At 49.5% G+C, this 13,118-nt stretch overlaps 1 non-coding gene across 1 annotated transcript; it reads left to right on the top strand.

Moving 5' to 3' along the window:
• Positions 1-231: 231 nt before the first annotated feature.
• TRNAE-UUC (transfer RNA glutamic acid (anticodon UUC)) lies at positions 232-303 on the top strand. Its single transcript has one exon. It is a non-coding gene; the product is annotated as a tRNA-Glu (tRNA).
• The last annotated feature ends 12,815 nt before the right edge of the window (positions 304-13,118 follow it).

Raw genomic sequence — 13,118 nt, 5'->3', positions numbered from 1 at the left:
CTGGGCTTGCGTGCACCCTGCCTGTCCTACCATGAGCTCTGAAATGGAGCTGCAGGAGAATCCCAGTAGAGGGATCCCAGTAGGGAGTCTTTTCCCCCTCGAGGCTGTGGGATGCACCAGGAAAGAAAAGGATGGGGTCATGCTGGGGATGGCTGTCGGTCCATGGGCCCAGGAGCAGGACTGGCTGTCCCTGCAGGCCCAGGGCCAGGCAGGTGGCAGAGGTGGCTGTGGTCCCACATGGTCTAGCGGTAAGGATTCCTGGTTTTCACCCAGGCAGCCCGGGTTCGACTCCCGGTGTGGGAAAATTATTTCATATTGTGCCTGTTTTTGGGCTCCCCAGGACGAGGAAGACTGCTGGGGTGCCTGCTGGAGCGGGTCCGGTGCAGGCTGCCGAGGTGGCCAGGGATGGACTGAGGGAGGCTGAGGGACAGAGCTGGGTCTGCCTCTGTTCAGCCCAGAGGGAAGGTGAAGGGGAGATTTTGTTGCTGTCTGCAGCTGCCAGGTGAGAAGATGCACTGAAGATGGGGCCAGGCTCTTCCCAGAGTCGCACAGTGGGAGGATGAGGGGAAGAAGCTGGAGCAAGAGAGGTTCTCCTTAGTTATGAAGAATAATTTTATCACCACTTGGTGGTGAAACACTGGAGCTGGGGCTGAGGGAAGCTGTGGGGTCTCCGTTCCTGGAGATATTTGGAACTTGACTGAATAAGGCCCTGAAGAACTTGCTCCAGCTGGACCTCCTGGAGCATAGAGGCTGGACTAGAGACCTTCAGAGCACACTTCTGACCCATAAAGTTAATTCTTGGAAAGTGTTATTTTCCCCAGGGACAGGATAGTTGGTGATTCCTCATCCTAGTTAAGTTGCCTAAGCTCTCTTCACCTCTCTGCTGACAGAATCACAGAATCACAGAATCAGTCAGGTTGGAAGAGACCTCTGGGATCATCAAGTCCAACCATTGCCCTGACACCACCATGTCAACTAGACCATGGCACTAAGTGCCATGTCCAGTCTTTTTTTAAACACATCCAGAGATGGTGACTCCACCACCTCCCTGGGCAGCCCCTTCCAATGGCTAATGACCCTTGCTGAGAAGAAAAAACCCAGGGGATGGCTCCATTGCAATGCCAGGTTACATTAGAAGTCAGTGAGACACAAAATCTGCCTTGGAAGGAGTGAGAATTACACAAACATATTTATTTGAGATGACAAGGAACAGATCCTCAAGGAGGCAAGGCTGGGACACTGCCTCCCTGATGGAGCTGCTGCTCCAACAGTGCACGCCCTGCCCCGCAGCTAGCACATCAGTTACACCAGGCCTGTGAAATACTCATGCATGGGTATGAATTTGTCCTGTGGGTAAGAAAAGAAGGAAATAACCAGGCTGTGAGCTGTACAACAGCTCGGAAACTGATGAGGATTGTCAGCAATGCATTTTTGGGGCTCTGTAAGCTCAACAGCCTGACATAATGTAGCGAGCACTTTAATTCCCAAAGAAAGCTTTTTTTTTTTTCCCCAGAAAGTAATAAATAGCAACCCTAGCTTCTCTGAGGGAAATTTCACCACGGATCTATGCCATATCTAATGAGAAACTTCCTTCTGGGCTCATAACATGAACTATGTAAGAGCAGGGATGCTGCCTACAGTTTGCATCCCCTGTAAGTACCTCTGCATAGAGAGACTTTTACAGAGGTGTCCACCTAATATGTCTGCATGGAGTTACGAGACCTGGGTTTTTCAGGGTTCAGTGTGACCACTGAATAACTTTTGTCACACAAATATTCCAGTTGAGCTCCTCAGACCATAGCAGGGGACTCACCAGACCTAAAACTCCATGAGCAATTTCAAACCTTAAAATGGACACAAGCTGCGAACAACGTTATTTGAGTCATTTGAATAATGACTAAATTCTTGATTGCTTGGATCTTTCATGACCAGGAATAAAAAAAAAAAGAAGTGAGATTCATCGTCTCAGCTCTCAGCTGTGAATTTTCTGCTCGGCTCTGCTGCTGATACCGAGAGAGCAGATGCTTCCTTACTCTGCAGAAACACAGCGTGTGAAACAGTATTTTAACAGCTTTATCTGATATTTTATATCTCACTGTCAAACATAGCAATGATTCCACTTCTATTTGGGTAAGTTATCTGAAAAGAAGGCAGCAATAATCTCTCAGGAGAGCCAAGCACGGGACTAATTACTCTAGCTAGAGATTTGTAAAGACACATTTTCAGTGCTGGGATTTTATCATTCCACAGGGTAATTAAAAGACAACCCTGTCAAAGGAAGTTTTGCAGTCTTAAATATTCTTTTTCCTCTATGAAGAATAACCCTTTCCAAGCTCAGCGTTGGGATGGCTTTATTTCCCAGCGATGAGCGAGGGCTGCCCATGGCACCTGCCTACCAACCAGCTCAACGCCGTGCTCGGGTGCTTGCAGTGGCTGTTTCTGTGTCACCTCTGAACGTCAGGCACTGGGAAGGAGGGATGCTTTTGCAGAGGGCTAGAGCCAGGGAGAAATTATCTGGCCACTGGAGAGGTTTAAAGAAGCACTTCTCTTGGGCATGTTGATCAGATTGTCAAATGCTGGAGTCATGCATCAGCGACCAACCAGAAGCAGAATTTCTGCTTGAAATTTGTTTCTTCAGTGCAGCACTTGCTGAAATCAGAACAAGGAAACCTGCTCATTGCAATGAGCTATGGCTCAGCCACCTCTTGAGTGGAGGTCCACAGCCTGGGACCAGAAATAACATCCTTGGCTGCTGCAGAAAAGGGGTCGGTGTGGGCTGTTAGGGACAGATGTTGCCCTTAGGGACAGATGTTGCCCTTAGGTCATTCCCCTTACCCCTGGGTGGGAAACAGCCCTCATATGACGTGAGCAAGGTGCTGTTGCTTTGAACCCCTTCTCGAAGTTTATACAGCACCATGCTTTCTGTGCCAGACTGACTCGGTGCAACCAGCGATGATCAGAACAGAAATATAAAGCAGAGTTCAAAGGATGACTGATTGGCAGAGGGGATTTAGACACAGGTTTGCAAATGTCATGGAAGGACAAGCTACATTCAGGGCAAGCTATTTGATCTCTAGTCAAGGAGTCAAACTGCTTAATATGCACAATCTCCTCCAAGGCTGGTGCTGGGGTTTCCAAAAGGTATCACTGAGCCATTTACTCTTCTGGATAACTTAATAATTTGGTTAACTTGGATAATTTGAAAATCCGAGTCTGAGCATTGTCTCCAGGTCCCCATGGCTCCCCCACAGCAGCAGGGGTGTTTGTGCACAGTATGGCAATGACACGGGATGGTCCATGCAGATGAAAGCATGAGAAGCACATCTGCACTGCCTGGTCCATGGGATGCCAGCTCAGCCTGGGACCTCTGCTTCATGCCTGTGTCCCATGCAGCCCTTTTCTGCATCTTCCTGCTTAAACCATTCTGGTTTTTTTAGGATGGGGCTTATGTCCAGTAAAGGATTTGGAAGTTAAGGCGATAATTCTTAGAGAAACAAAAACTTTAGAGCTGACTTTAGTGTCCTTGAGTAGAAAAGGAAAACACTGGCCATAGTCTGAGAACAAGGCACTGCACCTGCACCTTGTCTCGTCATCAGCTCTTCCTTGTCCTCTCCGTTAGTGCCTTTTGGTGCATATAGAGAGTGGGGATATGACAGGCCAGTGAGACTGATGTGATATGTGTAATGAGAAAGAAATAGTACAAAATGCAATGTATCACAAAATTAGCATCACCCAACTGCCTGTTCCTTGGCATCCTGCCAGTTTCCATCTTTATCTGGGCATTGCTTAATTGCCTAATTGTTATACTTAATTTATTTATTTTTAACTTGCCGTGAGCACGTAGAAATGTAAATTTAGCATTAGAAGATCACTTAACAAAGGATTCCTTTTCAGAGAGGTTGACTTCTCAGATTTTTTTCCCCGGGATGTGAAAATTTTAGGCTCCAGCTGCGCCAATTCCAGCCAGACCCTGGCAGATGGCAGTTAAAACCGTGCGGCAAGAGTGGCGGTGGCAGAGCGGGTCCGTACATGGGGGTGTGTATTGCCGAGCTCTCCGTGTCCCTTCCACCAGCAGCACCTTTGCTCAGGGTCCTCTCTCCCCCCTACATGGGTCATTTCTCAGCTCGAGGCTTGCTGCAGATACAACAGTGGGAAAACCTGAGCATCAGAGAGTGGCTCAGGCTGCGGAGGGGGACCCTGTGGCATGAGTTTGTTTAATTGGTAAAAACTACAAAAAAGGATCCTCGAGGAACACGACAATCGCTCAAGCTGAGTTCAGCTCTCGGGAAATATCTGTCTCTGACCATGGAAACACACTTCACCGTCAGCCCTGGGGAGTGCACGTCTGTGTGTTCGTGTCCCAGCAGTCCCCAGATTTCCAGTCCGACTTTAGGACCGGTTTAAGGGAAGGGCAAGTCAGAGCCTCTGGAGGAAGAGTAAAATAGCTAATTGAGATGAGAAAATTAGAGAATTTCCCATTTCCTCCATTCTAGTCAGGCCACAGACCCTTAGGGCAAACAGCATTAATCTATGCAGCCATTTACTGTTTTTTTTTCCCAAATCAGTATTTAGAAACTTTCTTCTATTTCTATGAAGACAATTCCTTATCACCCTCTCTATCTGCTAGAGAGTGCTCTAATCAACAGGAACTCTATGCTAGGAATGGCCTAATTAAGCTAAATTAGCATTTTATCATATAATACTAACTTTTAATCCTCTATTCATGCAGCCTGCTTTAAATATACTCCCTGCACATCTTTCCTGTAAGTCTCTCATGCGATGCCAGCTCCACTCTGGTTTTATCTACAAGGAATTGAGCTCGTACCTGTGACAGGTGCAGAGTGTGTTAAATCTTTTGATCATCACACAGAACACTCATCCCGATGTCCTTTAATCTAAGCAACGCAAAGAAAATCCTGTGCACTAGCTTTATGCTTCTTCCATCTCCCCGAGTTTAAACAGGAGGCTCCGCAGCTACAGATCAATGGACCTAAATTGTTTGTCTTTAACTTAGGTGGGTTTAAAGGAAAGCTGCTCAGCCCAGCTGTCTGGAAGTTCACACGATGGGACGGGCTGTGCGCTGCCTAGTGATGGGGGAATTTGAGTTACCTTTGAAACTTGGTTTTGTTTTTACAGCAGTCAAGTAATTAAACAGGAGAAAAAAAATCACAGCGAATCACTCACTGCTACATTTTCCACACCTTGTTACGCTGAAGCTAACAGTGAATTTCTTTAATTTATCAATTATTAAGAATTTCTGTAATTCACAAATGCGGTTGGGAACTCTTTCCCCCTCCTCTGCTCTGGGAATTATTCCTGAATAATTTGTGTGGAATAGCCAATATTCCTATAACGCTATTGGTTCACACGGGTGGCGTGAGCCATCTGTGCATTCCTGCCTCTAGACTGGCTGGTTCTGGTACCCAGCCAACGAGGCGTGAAGAGTGGGATGACGGAGGATCCCACTTAGTGTGATAAAACACATCTCTGCGTTTGGTGAGGTGTCCGTTCTCACATTTTCTCTCCATGAAGTGACTGAGCGTTGCGGGAAAAGAAGAAGATGGGGTCAGTACTTGCACATTCAAGTGAGGATCTGGGGCCGCTCGTGGTGCTCATTGCCTTGGGTGCAATCCCTGCGAACCAGACAGGGAAGGGAGACAACAGTTATTAAATCACAACCATCAATTTTTGCTCTTTGATGCTTTCCTACAGTCTCGAGCCCACGGGCACCAAAATATTGTCAGAAAAGCTTGAAGGGATCCCCAAAAAGAGGTGTGCTGTCAGGTAACTCCATACAATCATCTTATTTCACCTACCCAGATAGGTGTGCATGGAGAACAGGTTCCCAGGAGCCCTACTATACTGCTAAAAATGAGACCCATTATTTTATCTTACAGTTAACTAAAAAGTTAATTTCAAATATAAATATACTTCTGTGAGTGGGGAAAAAAGTTCCTAACTATGAGAACAAAAATTCCTTATCTAGAAAAAAATAGGTGCCGTTCCCTTTAATACTGACATCAGGACGTCACAAGCAAAAAGAAAAAAAGAAACCCAAACACAAAAAGCCCTCCATGCTATGCAGAATATCACAGAAACCTTTTTTCCATTACAGTGGTCACAGACCATTTTGCTCTTCACCGGTGACAGGGGACCATTAGAATACAGTCCCCGATGCCTGCGTATCATAATGAAAATCATATTTCTTCCTCAACGGGTACATCAATTGTCTTTTTAGTAACCTGGGAAGCGGAGCTGTATGCAAACCAGGGAACGGTCCTTCACTCTTAATCTGTTCTCCTGCAAGATAAGTGATAACTTCTTAATGTAACTTTCCAGTCTGGTAAATAAGAAGCAGCTACAACATGATCCCGTGGTTTAAATAGAATCGTCTTCCTGAGGCTGGGTAGCTGCTTTCCATCCTCCCCTGGGCAGGAAAACTGATTTTGATAAAATCAGAGCGTTCCTCTCGGTCTCTCTCTCTCTCTCCTTCCCTGGCACCTGCCTGGAAATCTGCAGGCAAAACCATTTGCATTTCTAAAATCATGTGCTGTGGGAGCTATTCCTAAAAAAAAAACCAAACTGTGGTAAGACTGTCCCAGCTCCTTGCTGCAGCACTACGTGTCTGTGGGATGGATGAGGTGAGGAGTTTGGGGCTGGCAAGGGAGAGAGGGTTCATTGAAATGGTGGGGGGGGGGGGATGGAGACACGAGCCAACCTGGCAGCTCCCATGGGGTCCTCCACTGCTGTCCCTGCCACGAGGCACTGGTGCCACCAGTCCCTCCACATCAGGCAGCACCCATTTCTTTACCTGTGACCTGCTTGCCTGCTAAACTCCGTGTGATTCCCTGTAGCCACCGAGCCGCTGGCCGTAGCCACTCTGGGGGCATCTGGCACATCCCAAATTGGAGGTGAGGGGCTGGCCAGTCTCTGCGGGGGGCACGTGGGGGTACGGGACAGGCAGCAGGCACATCCTGACCTGCTTTGGAGATCACCCAGCGCCAGCCTGGGGGTGTTTGCGGGTGTCCAGCTCTTTGCGTGGACTGCAGGCGCAAGGGCTGCGCTTTACTTGTGCGGTACAAACGATTCCATCAATCAGTCAGCCTCGAATCCTGGGTGCAGTTCTGGGCCCCTCACTACAAGAAAGACCTTGAGGTGCTGGAGTGAGTCCAGAGAAGGGCAACGAAGGTGGTGAAGGGTCTGGAGCACAAGTGTGATGAGGAGCGGCTGAGGGACCTGGGGGTGTTTAGTCTGGAGAAAAGGAGGCTGAGGGGAGACCTGATCGCTCTCTACAACTGCCTGAAAGGAGGATGTAGCGAGGAGGGCGTTGGTCTCTTCTCCCAAGTAACAAGTGACAGGACAAGAGGAAACGGCCTCAAGTTGCACCAGGGGAGGTTTAGATTGGAGATCAGGGAAAATTTATTCACTGAAAGGGTTGTCAAGCACTGGAACAGGCTGCCCAGGGCAGTGGTGGAGTTACCATCCCTGGGGGGATTTAAAAGCCGTGTAGATGTGGTGCTGAGGGACATGGTTTAGTGGTGGGCTTGGCAGTGCTGGGTTAATGGTTGGACTCGATCTTAAAGGTCCTTTCCAACCAAAACAGTTCTATGATTCTATGATTCAAAGGGAATTTCTGGCAGCGGCGATACTCGGATGCTCTGCATGGAAGTGGCCCCCAGTCCAATCTCTGCAGCATCTCCTGTGGGACGGGGACACCTGCCCAGCTGAGGAACAAAACTCGCTCTCTATGTGAGCCTCACCTCAGCCCAGAGGTGAAACTGAGAAACCAGGGGAAGAAATTTGAATCAAAAAACTGGAAACATTTTCTTGCAAATAGTGTTGTAGCTGGCTCTGGAAAGGTTTTCCTCCTGGAGGTTTTATTTTTTGTGTTTCTGCTTTCTTAGTGCCCCAAGCTTGCATTTTTTTTGACAGAAATGGTAAGATTTCTTTTTGCAAAAACTTCCTTGGCTCCAGGCAGCGAGCCCTCGAGTCATGCCAACCCCTCCCAGGAGAAGGAGCCAGCAGAGGAGCGGAGCTAGCACCGCACACCCGCCTGGCTGCACTCACCACCACCAGCAGCACCCTGAGGACCCTGATTCCTTTAAATCCCTTTTTCAGGCACCCCAGTCTGCACCCAGCTGGGGGAGGAGAGGACAGACCCTGGCCCCAGCTTTGCCGGGGTGGGAGCGCACTGCCCCATGGCGCTGGAACAGGTCGTGGCTCTTCTTCTCTTCCCTTTTCCCTCTCATTCACGTGCACAGGGAACCTCGAGGCACAAATAATTCCATCTGCTGCTGGATTGCCAAAGACTTTAATGAAAGTGCTATTTATTTAGCGCCGTCTGATACCGCATCTACAGTGACAAGGCGGGGGACAGAGTAATAACAGGTCTGGAAGCAAAGCGTGGAGCAGAGCGTGCCACCAGCATAGGAGTGTTCCAAAAATGTATGATTTCAGTTTCTGGTTTAATTAGAATTTATTTTAAGTGGGTTTGCATCAACTAATGAAACAACTGTCATTGATGAACTGCTACTGGGCAGGCTCGAGTAGATTTTAATCTCTAACCAGCAGCTCAGGCAACTAGTGTGAGGGGAGCCTGAGGAAAGTCTATTAGAGATAGACATCAATTTAAAATTACTCATCTTAAGGGAGTATCGATGCAGAGAGGAAACCATTACAGAATAGAGAATTATGTCATTAGATAACTGGTCCATATTCAGGGCTCACCTTAAAAGCTAAATGATATTGTAGGCAGCTTATTGCATTAACTCCTGAAAGGGGGGTATTTCTTACCAGATCATCGTGCCTTGGAAGTTCATGCTGTGTATGGGGAAGAGTTTTGGAGACTGATGGCAAATGGCCATTCGCAGGCCAGATGTGCACCCCCAAGTTCCCCACAGGTGGTTTTGAAGACAATCCAGGGAAGTGGTACCCAAGGGAGTACCTGCCGTCCTGCTGATGGGGAAACTGAGGCACAGCAAAGCTATTCCAATTCCCCGAGGTTAACCTATCTGTGGGAGACCACAGGAATAAACTCAGGTCTCAAAGGCGGTGATGGCTCCCCTGGGCTGGATTCTGCTCCTGTGAGAAGATGTTGGTGCCAGACGTGGTCCCTGGAGGCATCTTTCCAGCGGCGGGTACCAGAAACAGGCCTGGCCTGATGGATGTGTGCATGGGAGAGCAGCGCCCAGCTTACTTGGGGACTCACATGGAGTTGACGTGTGGGAGGAAAAGCACCCGAGTCCCCAGTCATCTCTGAAGCACTTCCCAAAGAGGAGAGTGTGAGACAACCCCAGTCACTGGAGAGGCAGAGGGAGCTGGGGCTGTTCAGCCTGGAGAAGAGCAGGCTGAGGGGGGATCTTATCAATGCTTACAAATACCTCAGGGGTGGGTGTCAAGGGGATGGAGCCAGACTCTTCTCAGTGGTGCCCAGTGACAGGACAAGGGGCAACGGGCACAAACTGAAACACGGGAAGTTCCATCTGAATATGAGGAAAAACTTCTTCGCTGTGAGGGTGCCAGAGCCCTGGCACAGGCTGCCCAGGGAGGGTGGGGAGTCTCCTTCTCTGGAGATATTCAAACCCGCGTGGACACGACCCTGTGCAACGTGCTCTGGGTGACCCTGCTTTGGCAGGGATTGGGCTGGGTGATCTGCAGAGGTGCCTTCCAACCCCAACCAGGCTGGGATTCACATGATTCTGTATTCATGGAGAGAAAAAATAAGGAAATTATCATAAGGAAAGATAATTATTTATGGTTATTATAAGGGAATTGTAATTATTATAAGGGCAATAAGGCAAACCAGGACAGCCCTTCACCCCACAGCCTTTCTTCTAGGCAGGGTGTGAGAGCGCTCAGCCCAGCCTCAAAACCCCCTGGCAGATGCTGTGGTGCTGCCTGCTCCTTCCACACCCCGCAGCCGAAATGCTGCTCCTCTCCCCCTCCCTGCAGCCCTCCCAGCCCACCCCTCTGCCCCAAGCAACCTCAGCATCAGTGAACAAGCGCCCAACACAACCACGGCAGGGCAGGAGCTTTGCCCACCCACTTTTGCAGAGCTGTACACGGTGCTCGCAGGCACCAGGCGATGGAGACGTGGGCTTTGTCCTGGGGAAGACCCGGGACTGTTACACAGCAGCTTCTGCGGCAGATCCAGACAGAATCAGGGCAGGAAGGGAAATCATCCGAAGGATGTTTGACACAGTAGAATTTGTTTTTACCTCTTTCCTTTAAAAAGCAAAGCAAAGCAAAACAAGCTAGGAAATTACATGCATGCTTTGGGAATGAGACAGTAGCTCAGGGTCATCTGTGTTTATTTCCAACATTTTATCTTATTTCCGTGTGCACTTTTTCAAAACAAAGCTTTTGGTTTTTGCCTTTTCCCTTCCACTTAGTCTGCATGCCCAGCAGCCTGAGCCCTGACAGGTAAGCGCAGCACTGAGCTGGCCTAAACAACCTGAAATCACACAGCAAACATATTCCTCCTCCCCTCTCCTGTCCACTTTTCCTCTCACCATTTATGGTCCTGGAGAAGAAGGATGCAAACACAACCTGCGTTATTCGGGAACACTCTGGTGACCCCCCAATTTAAGTGACACTATCCCTTCTTCTGATCTAAACAAGCACTGGCACGGGCACTGCTGGAATGGGCTGGAGCTCTGCGGCCAGGGGTGGTGGCAGCCCAGCTGGGGTCCCAGTGCCATGCTGGGGACCAAGGCTGGCATCTTCCTCCCCACACCAGCCTCCGAATCTGATGGAGATGCTTTCTGTAAGCCACCATGCTGGGAGTCACCAATCCAGCCCATACCTCCTCCAAAGCAAGCAGCACATCTTGGGTGGGATCAGTAGCATCAGAGCTTTGGAAAGCTTTGTTTTCCATCTGAGCTTCTGCCCGGCCTGGCAGCTGGTGGAGGGTTCTCATGCAGTCCCCGTGGTCCCGGCTCCCTCCCTGAGAAGGCAGTTTGGAGGGGAAAAGTGTTCCGTGTTATTTAATTTTTTTTTTTTTCAGCAGAAAGAGGGGAAATTTATCTTATATGTGGTTTTTTTTTTTGCCCTTTATTATTTTTCTGGAATGAAATGGAGTTTTTTGATATATTGAATATATTTAATATTCAAATGCTGAGAATTTGCAGGACAGAGCAGACAGAGACTGCCTCTTGCGATAAGAGACATTATTACTGTTGTGAAGAATTCCTTTAAGATTCCATCTTAATCGTTCTGCTATTGAAATGGAAGAATAAAGTAATAAAATTAGATGTTTTGAAAAGACTTGATTAAAAAAGTAATTATCCTGCCAGCTCATGGGTTCCCACATCCTGTCAGGTTCCTCCAGCTCAGCCCTTCTCCTCGCTGAGCCCCTCCCTGGCTCCCTGTGGGGACCACAGCACCTTTGTGGTTGGACATCTCCGATCCACATCCTCTTCTTCCCTCTTTCCTCTGGACAGGCTTTGGGGCTGTTCTGGGGTGTAACTTGCTTGCTGGTCCTGTCCCCCAACCTGGGTGCCCCCACTGCCCTTCTCTTGCCCCATCCGAGGTCTCCCATGCCAGGCGGCTGCTCCCAGCCAACACCCCGGGGTGTCCCTGCACCGAGGCCAAGAGCCCCACACAGCCCATCTTCCCTTTTCTGCTGGAGCCTCAGGAGCACGCTGCAGGGCTGGATGGCCACTGGAGACCACGCACGGGAGCACCAAGCCCACAGGGCTGGGGCATGGCTGGCTGGGGGTGCCCCCAGACCTGCCTTGTGCAGGGCTGGTGCTGGGCTCTGCGGCGGTGATGTGGTCTGGCTCTTGACTTGGGCCATCGCGCTGCAGGGAAAGGCACAGCTTCCTTCCAGCAGCCTCAGTTCCTGCTTTGTGGCTTCACCAACCCGTGTGAGCATGCACAGGAACCCTCTGAGGTCTGGGGCACGTGGGGAGCACCCCCAGCAACTCCTGTGAAAGTGCCAGATGTCAACATGCATTGTTTCTGCCAGCAGCCTGGGGGAGGTCCTGGCCCTACACATCTCTGGCCAGGAGAGAAGAGGGATGCAGGATGATGTCCCATGCCTGGGAGCACCGTCCCCATGCATGGGACGGGTGCGGGGTGTGCCCAAGCACTGGCCCCAGCAACAACTGGCCGTGCTGGAGGGAGAGACTTTCCCAAAGAGGAGAGGAGGGATGGCTGCACGCAGAGCTGTGCCGGGCCTCCCAGAGCCTCACAGCTGTAATTGTGGAGCTCTTTCTTTCTGCATTTCTAATGGGGAAACACAGATGGTGACAGCTGAGTGCAAAATGCATCTATTAAAAGCTGCTGCTGATTGTTCCTCATAATGGGCTTTGGTGTTTTTGAAATATGCTACAGAGAATACACATCCCCGTTTGGGGATGTAGCAGGTTACAGGAGGCTTGTGCCTGTGTCTGTCTCTTGCCCATTGCTTGACATTTTCTGGCCATTATTTATTATTTTCATAGAAAACTGGGGATCCATCTCTGATGGGCTCTAGACAGGTACCAAATGGGAGTTAGAGGTGGCCTGGCTGAATAAGTTTTTCAGTTGGAGCCATGAGAGCACCCAAGGAGGATGCCCTTCCCAAGAGAAGGGCTAGCTGTACTCCAAGGCTACCCTTTAAACCACTGGAGGCTCTGCATGTGAGGCAGTGGGGTAATGTGGAAGGAAACCATGCAAAGAAAAGAGGAATCAGCAGCAGAATCTTGCTGTTTGAGAGCTGCAGGTGCTGGGCAGCCACCTCTCCCTTTGGAAAGCCTGATGGAAAAGCCAGATATCATCAGGAGCTGCGATCTCCCCCCGTGTGCCATGAGCAGGGTTGAGCAGGTCTGCCCGGGCTGGCTGGTGAACACAAGGCATTTGCACTGTCCTTCCACACCGTGCAGAGCAGGGTGTTGTGCACCACACAGTCGTGCCACTGAGGTCCTCAAATACCTCAAGGAAGAGGAGTGAGATGTGAAGGATCACTGGGCCTGAAAAATCAGGGTGAGGTCTTCTTCTGGACACCCTGAATGCAAGGCCATTTAGCTTAGCAGATACTCCTGAGAAGAGAAGCTTTGCCTGTCTCTGTGCATGAGCTCCCCATTGGGGGTGGATTTGTTTTCATATGCGAAGCTGTTTGCCTTCAGCTACAAGGG

The sequence above is a fragment of the Nyctibius grandis genome, chromosome 28, assembly GCF_013368605.1.
Source record: "Nyctibius grandis isolate bNycGra1 chromosome 28, bNycGra1.pri, whole genome shotgun sequence".
In the NCBI taxonomy this organism is placed as follows: Eukaryota; Metazoa; Chordata; class Aves; order Nyctibiiformes; family Nyctibiidae; genus Nyctibius; species Nyctibius grandis.
The sequence above is the reverse complement of the archived record's forward strand: the minus strand, read 5'-3'. Positions and strand labels throughout refer to the sequence as shown.